The following is a 12,466-nucleotide window of genomic DNA, read 5'->3' on the forward strand; positions in this document are numbered from 1 at the left end:
GCAGGCAGATTTTTAACACTCAAAATACCTGTTACAAAGACATGAGCTCAGAAACCAGAGGAGGCATAGAGCAACTTCATGACTTGCTGTCTTTTCTCCTTTGGGAGGTTCAGAAATACATTGATTCAGAACAAACAAAAAAACAAACACACACACACACACACAAAACAAACAAACAAAAACAACAACAACAACAACAACAAACCAAAAACAACAACAAAAAAAAAAACACTTGTCGTGAATGTGCATACGTAGAGAAAGAATTTATTATGTATTGGTTATAATTTACCGCAAGCCCCTCTGAATCCTACTGCTGCCAGACTAAAGAAAAATACTTTCTCACTGTAATGTTGGTGGTGTATCAAGCTATACATTGCTATATTCATTCTATGTATGCAAGTTTAAAAGATAATATCAGTGTTGATGTAAAATAAAAATAGGATTTTGTTCTTGCACTTTTTGAAATTAGAAGTACATGTTTAATTTTCTTCAAACAATTCTGTTTTTTAATGAGGTTAAAGAATGTATAAAGTATCCATTTCTTGACTGATAGAAGGAGAAATTATCACTGGGAAGGAACATTACTTGCTTCTTCAGCATGATTTTTTTTTTTATCTTCAACTCTAAATCCCTTTATTATTTTCATCCTCGCTCTATTGAAATCTTGGGGCAGGGGAACTCAGGCAGCTGGGTGTACCTCCAAGCACACTCAGGTATTCCAAAAAACCTCAGGTGTGCACTCCTGGGGTGATTCTGTAAGTCTTCAGGCTAATCTATTGTCCATCTCCTTTATACCCAATACTCTGCTCTTCTTTTTCTCTGTTTTCAAGCTGAACAATTCTATTTTCCGCTCCACCAAAATGAGAGTCAAAAGTCTTTGATTTATACTCTCAGTTCTCTCATTTACAGATAGTACCATTGCAGAGATTTTTGACTATCCATTTTGCTTTCAGGTAAGGTTAAAAGTGCTCTGGATCTTGACAGCTCTGCAGCAGCAGTAGGCTCAGGAGAGCTGCAAGAATGAGTCATGTGTCCTCTAGTGGCAAGCGGGGAGGAATTCATATTCTCGAGCTGTATGAGGTGGTTTGCTCCCCTTTTATTTCAAAAACAAGAGTTATGTCTTGGTGTTCTTGCACACTGAATTGATCAGCAAAGCCACCAGTTTTAGGTCATGAAAAAAAGGAAATATGTTTTGAAGCAAAAACAAATGCATCACATCCTTTCCAGTATGAGTATGACCACACTTGCCTCAGTCTTTCTCAAAGACTGCTTCTCTTACCTTCACCTCCAGCAGCTGCTTGAAATCACCGTTAGCTGGGTGCCCAGATGAAGGAGAGCACACCCCTTCACTTACATGCTCCTTGGCCAGCCAACTGCTTTCTGCCTGTAGTCCCCAGAGGTATGGAGTACAAGTACCCTGCTGAGAACAATTATTTATGTTGTAAGTATAACTGTACAAGCTTCTTACTGCAAAGCCAAGACCCTTTGGTTGACCAGACTTTCCTAGTAATGGGCAGCAGATCATCTGCAATAAATTCTCAGAATCCTACTGAATGTTGATAGGAATTAAGCACTTAACTCATCCTTTCTGCTTCTGCTTGCTTTATCCTGAGGCAGAGATTTGTTGTTCAGGCAGGATTCAGTGCTTCTAAGACCTTCTAGACCTTCGCTAGACCTTCTCTTCACAAACAGAGAAGGACTGGTGGAGGACGTGATCGTCGGGAGCTGTCTAGGGCAGAGTGACCACGCAATGGTGGAGTTCACTATTCTTGGCGAGGCCAGGAAGGGGACCAGTAAAACCGCTGTATTGGACTTTCGGAGGGCTGACTTTGAGCTGCTCAGGACACTGGTTGGTGGAGTCCCTTGGGAGGCGGTTCTGAAGGGCAGAGGGGTCCAGGAAGGCTGGGCGCTCTTCAAGAGGGAAGTCTTAATGGCGCAGGAACGGTCTGTTCCCACGTGCCCAAAGACGAGCTGGCGGGGAAGAAGACCGGCCTGGCTCAACAGAGAATTGTGGCTTGATCTTAGGAGGAAAAAGAGGGTTTATAAGCTTTGGAAAAGTGGGCAGGCCACTAAGGAGGACTTTAAAGAAGTAGCGAGGCTGTGCAGGGACAAAATTAGGAAGGCCAAAGCTCATCTGGAGCTCAATCTGGCTACTGCCGTTAAAGATAACAAAAAACGTTTCTATAAATACATCAACACAAAAAGGAGGACTAAGGAGAATCTCCATCCTTTACTGGATGCGGGGGGAAACTTAGTTACAAGAGATGAGGAAAAGGCGGAGGTGCTCAATGCCTTCTTTGCCTCAGTCTTTAGCGGCAATACCGGATGTTCTCTGGATACCCAGTACCCTGAGCTGGTGGAAGGGGATGGGGAGCAGGATGTGGCCCTCATTATCCATGAAGAACTGGTTGGTGACCTACTACGGCACTTAGATGTGCACAAGTCGATGGGGCCAGATGGGATCCACCCAAGGGTACTGAGGGAACTGGAAGAGGAGCTGGCCAAGCCGCTGTCCATCATTTATCAACAGTCCTGGCTATCGGGGGAGGTCCCAATCGACTGGCGGCTAGCAAACGTGACGCCCATCTACAAGAAGGGCCGGAGGGCAGACCCGGGAAACTACAGGCCTGTCAGTTTGACCTCAGTGCCAGGAAAGCTCATGGAGCAGATACTCCTGAGAGTCATCATGCAGCACTTGAAGGGGAAGCAGGCGATCAGGCCCAGTCAGCATGGCTTTATGAAAGGCAGGTCATGCCTGACGAACCTGATCTCCTTCTATGACAGAGTGACGCGCTGGGTGGATGAGGGAAAGGCTGTGGATGTGGTCTACCTTGACTTCAGCAAGGCTTTTGACACCGTCTCCCACAGCATTCTCCTCAAGAAACTGGCTGCTCTTGGCTTGGACTGGCGCACGCTTCGTTGGGTTAGAAACTGGCTGGATAGCCGGGCCCAAAGAGTCGTGGTGAATGGAGCCAAGTCCAGTTGGAGGCCAGTCACTAGTGGCGTCCCCCAGGGCTCGGTGCTGGGGCCGGTCCTCTTTAATATCTTCATCGATGATCTGGACGAGGGCATCGAGTGCACCCTCAGTAAGTTCGCAGATGACACCAAGTTAGGTGCGTGTGTCGATCTGCTTGAGGGTAGGAAAGCTCTGCAGGAGGATCTGGATAGGCTGGACCGATGGGCTGAGGTCAACTGCATGAAGTTTAACAAGGCCAAGTGCCGGGTCCTGCACCTGGGGCGCAATAACCCCAAGCAGAGCTACAGGCTGGGAGAGGAATGGTTGGAAAGCTGCCAGGCAGAGAAGGACCTGGGAGTGATGGTGGACAGTCGGCTGAATATGAGCCAGCAGTGTGCTCAGGTGGCCAAGAAGGCCAACGGCATCCTGGCTTGTATTAGGAACAGCGTGACCAGCAGGGCTAGGGAGGTGATCGTCCCCCTGTACTCAGCTCTGGTGAGGCCGCACCTCGAGTACTGTGTTCAGTTTTGGGCCCCTCGCTACAAGAAGGACATGGAGGTGCTTGAGCGGGTGCAGAGAAGGGCGACGAAGCTGGTGAGGGGCCTGGAGAACAAGTCCTACGAGGAGCGGCTGAGGGAGCTGGGCTTGTTCAGCCTGGAGAAGAGGAGGCTCAGGGGTGACCTTATCGCTCTTTTTAGGTACCTCAAGGGAGGCTGTAGCGAGGTGGGGGTTGGCCTGTTCTCCCACGTGCCTGGTGACAGGACGAGGGGGAATGGGCTTAAGTTGAGCCAGGGGAGTTTTAGGTTAGATGTTAGGAAGAACTTCTTTACAGAAAGGGTTGTGAGGCATTGGAACAGGCTGCCCAGGGAAGTGGTGGAGTCACCATCCCTGGAAGTCTTCAAAAGACGCTTAGATGTAGAGCTTAGGGGTATGGTTTAGTGGAGGGCTGTTAGCGTTAGGTTGGAGGTTGGACTCGATGACCTTGAGGTCTCTTCCAACCTAGAAATTCTGTGATTCTGTGATTCTGTGATTCTGTAAGGGTGTTTTGTTGTTGGTTTTGTTTGTTTGTTGCTTGTTTTATTTTTAATTGTTTTTGGGTGTTTTCTTTTTCATGTTAAGAAAAAAGAAGAAATAATAATAAAAAACCTTACTTTTCTTTCCCCTGAGTTTACAAATGTAAATGCCAGAAGGGTTCAGGTTCCCAGTCTTTATTTTTTTTCCTAGTGAGAATCTTAAAAATGTATTTAGCTATACTCAAAATATAAACTACAGTAGGGAAGATCAAGGGGTTTTAGCTCCATTTGCTCCATAACCCAAGATTTATGTTCATTACACTAATTAATTTAAAAAAATAATTTCCCTGTATTTAAAAGGGTTAATAAAAGCAATAAAAGTAGCAATGCTTTACTGGTAATGTTAGCATTCACCAACCCCATGAGTGGTGGTATTAATTCTATGCTGATACACGTTGTGAGAAGGAAAGGAAAATTTTTACAGCTTTTATATTTCTGAGATTTTTCTTGCAATCAACACCCAGCCAAGCTGGAGATAAGATGGCAATGTTGTATTCCTTTACATCCTGCCAGCTGTATGACACCTCAGGTTAATGCAGCCTACCTCCAGGACACCAAATGTATCAGTCTGTTTGAGACCCAGCTGCCAGCGCTAATGTCAGGAAGATGAGTGGAAGACTGGGCATAAGGCTTCTTTTAGGCTGGCAGTCAGAGAAAAAGCTCTTTCCAGAGATTTTCTTGGAGGAAAAATTATTTTGTAACATTATTGGAAGGCGACAGGAAGGGTCAGAAGTGAAATGAGATAGCAATTTGTTGGCAATATGGGGAAAATGCTGCCCATGGACTTTGAAGCGGGAAACATTTCTTAAAAGCAGACCAGATGGAAGCTGACCATTTTGATGCTTGCAGGACACAAAATAGACAGATTGTCAATTACCTAAAGGACTGCACAATTTGTCAAATATGAGTTGGACAAGCGAAAGAGAAGTTAATAGTATCAGGCACTTCAATGAACAAGTCAGCCTGGCTGTGTGAAAATCTCTAGCAAAGATACTGTTTTTAAGCATATTTTTAATCCCAGATAAAATATTTCAGTTAGCAGTAGTGTTTTTTTCTTGGTTTTGTTGTTAAGCTGAGTTTCCCAAGGAAATGTGGTTTAAGCACTAAGATCATCTGCCTATCTTTTGGTGTCTTGCCTTAATAAATTTTCAATCAATTGACCTTTTTTTTTGACTAAGGGCCAGGATCTGAGACACCTTCAGTTATTGCACAGTTAGTGCAGATAGACAGTTTGGTATAGAAGACAATCTCTTGCTAATGTTTCCTTGTTCCAGTATGAGCACAAACTCTATTGGGCATCAGTGAATCTGCACTGGTGCAGTTTGTGATGAGAAACAAAGCCAGAGAAAGGCAAGTTTTATTTTTTGTCCAACAAATATAGTGGCTTTATTTTTCTAGAACTTTCTAAATTCAATAGCCAGACTCAGCTGCAGTATATGCAAAAAGACTGTTGAATTTAAAACAGAACATACATTAACAAACTAATACACGAACAGAAAAACTAATTCCTATTTGTTATTATTACTTCATGTTTAAAAGATTTAAGAAATGCTATGGTGCAGACTTCTGCAGCTAAGGAAGAAATGGCCTGATTCATTTTCTACTGAATTCAACCACAGCATTTTCTTGGCCTCAAATATGTTACTGTGTCGGGCCATTGTCAGTGATATTACAAGGGAAGTACATAACAGGTAAAGTTGTAGTGTTGGACATAAACCATAAAAAAAAACCTTCAATCGATATATTTTTCACCAAAGAAATCAGGCCAGAGGGTCTCAGAACAGCATAATATATATATAAGAAGGAGATTTATGCATGCATACATGGGCAGATAATAGTAAAAAATATATACTGATGGATCATTTTGTTATGTCTGACAATTACACAATTATGGCTGCATCAGCAGGCAGAGATATTAGTCAGAGACTGATATTGAACAGGACACCAGTCTGACCTAGACCCAATACAAACTGAAAACATTTTAAATAGCAGTAATTTTCAGCAAATGGAGCTAGGGTAGGTGTGTGTGTATTTTTGCAGGTATATGTATGTGTGTATGTGTATGCATGTGTGTATGTAATATATTCGAGAAGATTCAAATGGATGTCAGACTGCAGGCCAGTTGCTTATAGGTTTAGAAAAAAATTGGAATAAACATCAACAAAACACCAACAAGAACCTTGTGGGATTATCCATCCAAACACAATCCCTGGGGCATCACAAACATCTTTGCATAAAGCAAGACCAGCTGGCAGAAAGGAAGGATCATTTTCTCTTATTTATTCTTTTACTTGAACTTATTAGCTATAAAGAAAGCCTGACTAGAAATACAAGGCATGCCTGTATGCAACGGGATGCAGAGGTCAAATAAATTCTACATATTCTGAATTCCACAGGAAACACTCCTCCAGAGGACCCCACTCACCAGCTTCAGGGACATCGATGATTAAAATGGATGAAGAAAATACAAAGACAGAAGCAGTAGCAAAGAATGGCAAATGTATTCTGAGCTGGCTGCTAGCAATCAAGTTAGTACATTGCCCCCTATCAGCTGGAAATTGAGTTTTCCCTCAACAAAGCAGACTATGTGCAGTTTCCCAGTCTACTGCAGTGGAAAGTTCAATCAACTCCAGAAACCAAGTTGCAGTTGCAGACAAGCGATATATTCATAAACTACCCCAGATCATTCTAAGAGCACTTTTCTAATTTGTTTGAGACACAGCCTTATTGAAATCTTTGTCCCAAGGCATCTTTAGACTCTCAATAAGGTCTAGGGGGTTATTTAAAAATATAGATATTAGAGACCACATGAATATGGTGGATATTCCACAATGTCTGTCCTAAGGCTACAAACCACCATGCTGTTCCATCTAGCAAAAAATTATAAAGGAGCCATTAAACTCAGACCTCATTGAAATCAAAAGTAAGAGAGAAAAGGGCAAAAAATAAATGTTGATATGTTCAATGAGGTTGAAATGACTGCATTTTATATACTGTACACTTATATACTAAAGTATACATTCAAAAAGGGAGGAACAGAAGAAAAAAGTAACTGAGGGGAAAAAGACCTGAGGGACAAAAAAAAAAAAAAAGAATGGTTTAGTCTGTGGATCTCAAAAGACACAGTGACAAAATCCAGATACACAGTGCTGAAGGAGCTCTTCTAAGATAGTGTGAGAAAACCACTTTCTTTCCATTCGAGATGATATTGCCCACAAATCTACAATGTATTTCTCTACAAGCACAGACCAGACCCTGGCAAATTGAATTAGATGTAGGGGGTATGGGGAGGGGGTATGGATGGCAGACTGTCAGCCTGAGCTCATCAGTCGACCAGCCGTGGTTCACTCACCTGCCGCTTGCAATACCCTCCACCCAGGAGGTACTTCACATGAAAGCAAATGAGGTGTTAGCTGACTTAAGCAGTGCAGAGGTCGCTGCTGATGAAAAACTAGTGAGCAGGAATTCAAAGGAGCAGCTTGACAGGATTGCTGTGGTGTGACAGGAGTGAAAGGAGTTGAGCATGCCGCGTGCATCTATTCCTGAAAAACAATACAGAGAAAGGTGAAGAGGCTCAGCTGTTTTGCATATAACCTAAGGAAAGAGGACCCAGCAAAAGAGGACCTAAGAAATGAAAAGCAGCCTGTCCAGAAGAGATGACAGTGGTGATGCACTTTCTGTTGAGCTTCGTGCCACCATTTGCTCAGGTCATGGGGTCCCAGGGAGGCAGTCCCACAGCTGTGGTCCTGCATGACACCTTGTGTGTTGGCACAGGGGGTTCACCATATCTGCGACCAAATTTCATGAAAAGAGAAATCACATTATCATAGGCAAGGAAATTGCTGTGAAAACACATTCACTTTCCGGAAAACAGAGGAAGCTGATAAGTGAGTGTGAAGGGTAAGAAGAAACTCTCAGGCACACTTTAGAACAAGGTGAAGCTTAAGTCTGCTTGAAAGTTTTCTGTTGCCTTTATTTTGTGACAGAAAACAAGGGCTTCAGCTAGTTTATATATTCATAAAACTGAATGATTTTTAGTAAACAGCTTCATGTCAGAAGAGGTTTAGAAGAAGATAAAATTTTCCATGTGACTGAAAAGACTGCAAACACTTCTTGATTGCTCTTAATGTTGTCTCAGTTGTAACGAGCTGCCAAAATTTTCCCTATCACCTCCATGATTGAGTACAGAAATGGACCATAAGCCAATGAAATCTATTTTAAACAAAGCCTTGTAGTCAACACCGCCAAAACATATCTTTATCATTAAAATAATAAATAATATTAACAAAATACGCAATAATAATAAAGCTCTCCCTGTTATGGCCCAGTTCAGGGAAAATACAAGTCAAAATACCTGAGTGACCTTTTGAAAATATTTTAGGCTAAAAAAATATGAAGCTTGAAATTGAAAGCATATCCTGCTCCTTAGTTAGTGTCACTGGGTAGACAGAAAGACCAAACCACTTGTTTTGAGATCTGGAAAAGAATGCAAGTAATAAATATCAGCTTCTTTTATTTCTCCTTAAACAAACAGCTCAATGTTTCAGCCTACAAATCTCAAACCTCCTTCAACCCTTGCAAGCCAAATTTTATCTAAAGACTCGGGACATGGATGAAATCAAGATATAATTTCTGTCTTATCCTGAAGTCTATACCAAGAATAGCCCTCACTTGATCCAGAAGAACAGCTTATGGTTCCAAGACTTTAATATTTTCCCTGTTGCTCACTAATATCCTTTGCTTCCAGGAAATCAGGTTCCTGCTGCCAATTGAGTCCATCATCATCACTCATCCACACTGTTTTATTAATCTAGGTGACTTTTGTTACTGGGTGTATCACCCCCCTGAATTGGTGTTTAACCTCCTCTCTGCTAGGCCATGGGTCTGGGATTCAAGAGTACACATGCCTTTAGAGTTTTGGAGGGGCAGGAAATCAAGGAGTGAATGGGTCAGCAGGATATATTTCTTCCATGCTTCATTGTGCTTTATGTTGTGCTTGCCACCAAGAGATTTCTGTGTGCTTGATGTTGTTGTTGTTTGTTTTGCTGTTTTTTTTTTTTTTTTTTTTTTTTTGCTTGTTTGTTTGTTTGTTTTCTAGAATAGCACCTTTAGTTTCCCAAAGAACTTCTAAAAATGACAGGATTTGGTATAAATTATCTATTCCTGAAATGAAATAAAAATAAAAATAAAATATTCACTATATTGTAACACAATATAACAGAGTTTAACTGCTGCTGCAGAAATAGATAGCTGTTGTACTGCCCAACTCACATTTCTTTTCTAGAACATTTAGTGATGGGTCACAAGTTCTAGGAAGGCATTGCATTATGTATGGCTGAATGTAGGCTCTTGGGTCTCTGAGTTTGGCTCCTTTGAACTCTGCTGCTGACATCTCTTCTGTTTTCAAACTTGTATTTCTGAAAGACACGTCTAACATCTTAATTCATGACTATATTTCCTCCTTTGCTTAAAAAATGGAAGTGGTATTAGGAGGAAGGAAACATTTGTCTTACAGAGTTTTGAACCATAGTGAAATAATGTTACAATGCAGCTTTTGCCCACTGGACTTCCCAAATAGCTACATCACCAGGAGGAGGAAGTCTCGTGTTAAGGCAAATAAGATTAAAATATTCCCAGGTGCATGAAGTAAGTCTTTCATTAAGCTCAGCAGGCCTTAGCGGTATTCTTTGTAAAAGACAAGTATCAGTTTCTACATAGATAGATATCAATGTAGAAATGTACTCCAAATTTCCACAAGTTTTTTGGTTGTTTAATTCGTTTGGTTTGTTTATTGTTTGCATGCACTTGCTTTCATGCATTAATTTGCTAACTCATTCTCAGGCCTAGTTAAGCCTGAGCTTTGGTTGTGTTGCCTTTGAGCTTCAACATATATAAAATTATTCAAATATGGAAGTTTTTTAAGAGAAAGAGGCTGTTGCCCTCAGATGACCATGACAATTTAGGGTGAAATTCTCATGTAGGAGAGAAGTCTTGAAAGGAACAGAAAAAGGTAAGAAAGGAACATTGCCATAGTTCTAAGAGCAGGGCTGGACCTTTTCTGGAGAAAAAAGGAATTAAACCAAAAGCTGATAAGAACAGAGTTTGGCAGATTCATTTTTGTGTCTCTTCCGCTTTTGCTGCATACCAGAAATCTCTGCAAAGAGTGAGATTCCATTAAGTTGAAAAGTACAGTTTTGTTCTTTTCTATTTGCAAAGATCCAGTCACTGCCCTGTCCCCACAAAATGACATAAAAAGGAGTCCTGCCCCAAGTCCTCTCAAGCACTAAGTATGCATTTAGCTCTCAGAATACCATGTCCAGGGTCCAGTCCCCCAGTTTAGGTCTCTGTTTCCAGTCATTGCATCAAATTACAAGGCCTATAAGGGTGATGATACTGAAGTCATTAGCTTGGGATGGTGATGCACCATGCAGTCCCTTTTTTGTCCCTAAGTAGCTGTCTGAAATCTTGAGAATTTCAATCTTTCATATGATGGGGACTTGTTATCTAGAAAGTTAACTTGTTTCAGAAAAAAAGTTGTACTTTTCTCTACGTTCAGGAGGTGTATTTTTTTATGTCACAACTTTCATGAAAACTACTGTTGGTTAATTAGGTGGCACCTTGCTTGGGTCTCACACATTTTGCCATCCTCACTTTTAGCTGTTAGTCTCTCTAGTCAGGATTCATCTACACTGCACCCAGTGACCAGGTATCTATGGGTCAGCTTGGGGAAACCCAGGGAAAAACATCTATTGAAAGTTCTCCTACAGACTGCCCAGCTGTTCCCATTTGCCTTTCTCTTCTCTGCATTGTTTCTGTGTACTTTTCACTCATAGTGTTACATTTGCTTCTGTTTTGCTCTGACTGGCAGCAGATATCTGTGTCTGGTCACTGACATTTGAATGAGAGAAAATACTCTTCCCTTTAGGATTATTCCCGTTGCTGAGTGCATGGGAGTCTACTGCCTGGGTAGTTTCCTTTGCTTTAGCCATGTAACAGTCAATGTATTTTGCTCTGGCTGCCTCATTTTTGGAAGCTTGCTTCAGACTTCATTGAGTTTATTGCCCACACTGTGTCAAACTGCAGTTCATTATTGTCGTCATTTTATTAAAATAGTCCCTAAGTGCACCAGATTCTGAACGCTTGACTGCAATACTCCGTGGAGATCTATGTTATTTTTGTATTGGTCAAAGCCAACAGTAATGCTGCCATTAGCAACCAAGCTAATGTCTTTGTGAAGTGCTGCCATGCTTTCCCAGTGCCTGGCATTTAGTTGCTGGCTCTTGAACGCTGTGTCTCAACACTGGGTACATATTGGTTTTCCATAGTAGAGGTAAAATGGATCTCTATTGCAGAGGAAGAGGCATTAAGCTGAAATCCAGATCTATATTTACAGCTTCATGCATTCTGTATAAATTCTATATTATGTTTTCTGATCTGAAAAGGACAGCAATATTTTTGGCCTTTATGTCATATATTAAACCGCAGAATATTAAATAGAAAGGGGAAAAGTATATGAGTGGAGAAGTGATCTTTAATATGTAAAACGTGCTTCTTACATTCTTCAAATCTATAGCAGAGATACTTTCAAGTTTACGTGTAGCACAACAATTCATAAGTTTGTGTATTTTAATGCCAGACTCTTAGAGTCATTTCATACAATGAAATGCAGATTCACAAGAACTCTACAGCGAAGTAAAAGAAAGTCAAAGTGAAACTGGAAACAGCATTTGTGATTAGTAAGGCATGACAATGTGCTGGTCTTTTGTCATTGTAAGCCAGTCCTGTGAAGTAGAAGCTAAATGCAAAAGGTTTACCATTTGTGTTTTGCTGATATTTTATTGTTTCATACAGACTTAGCTATAACACTGTGGAGCATTTAAAAATTCGTCATGCTTTGTCATTCACTTTTGTTGAGCTTTTCCAGGGAAAGTGGGAAAACATATGTACAATAGTGTTTATCTTGTGTGTGAATGACTGTTCCTGAAGTATAGGCATACTGAGAATCTCGTTTTGGTGCAAGTGAAACTCTTTAGATAATTATGTCTGGGTATTTTTAATAGCTCTTGGTAATATCTTATCCCCTTCCACTCTAAGTGTCTTTGAAAACCCTCCAAGTACTCCAGGAAAATGCTTTGGAGTAGAGCTATACGTGTAACAGCTTCAGGAGTTATCCAGAAAAACTTCAGATAATAAAAAAAAGTTCAAACCATGGACTTCACAATCGCCTACAATCAAGACCTAGTGGTTTTATTACAGAACTTTTATGGAGAACTATAAATATGCAACCTCCTTACCAAACTCACTATAAAGGAATTCATTTTGTTAACTTTTTGGGACAAAGTACTACAGTGTAATCATTGAGTAGTGCCAGTAAGCTGAGTGTGAGGAAACAAATAATTACCTCAATCATATTAGCACCATCCAAGTGAATAAACTG

At 41.1% G+C, this 12,466-nt stretch overlaps 1 long non-coding RNA gene across 1 annotated transcript; it reads left to right on the top strand.

The window, feature by feature from the left end:
• The first annotated feature begins 1,289 nt into the window (after nucleotides 1-1,289).
• Nucleotides 1,290-6,994, top strand: LOC311445335. The gene is made up of 2 exons (XR_014698347.1): nucleotides 1,290-1,441; nucleotides 6,426-6,994. It is a non-coding gene; the product is annotated as an uncharacterized lncRNA (long non-coding RNA).
• Nucleotides 6,995-12,466: the final 5,472 nt, after the last annotated feature.

The sequence above is a fragment of the Aythya ferina genome, assembly GCF_964211825.1.
Source record: "Aythya ferina genome assembly, chromosome: 1".
Taxonomy (NCBI): Eukaryota; Metazoa; Chordata; class Aves; order Anseriformes; family Anatidae; genus Aythya; species Aythya ferina.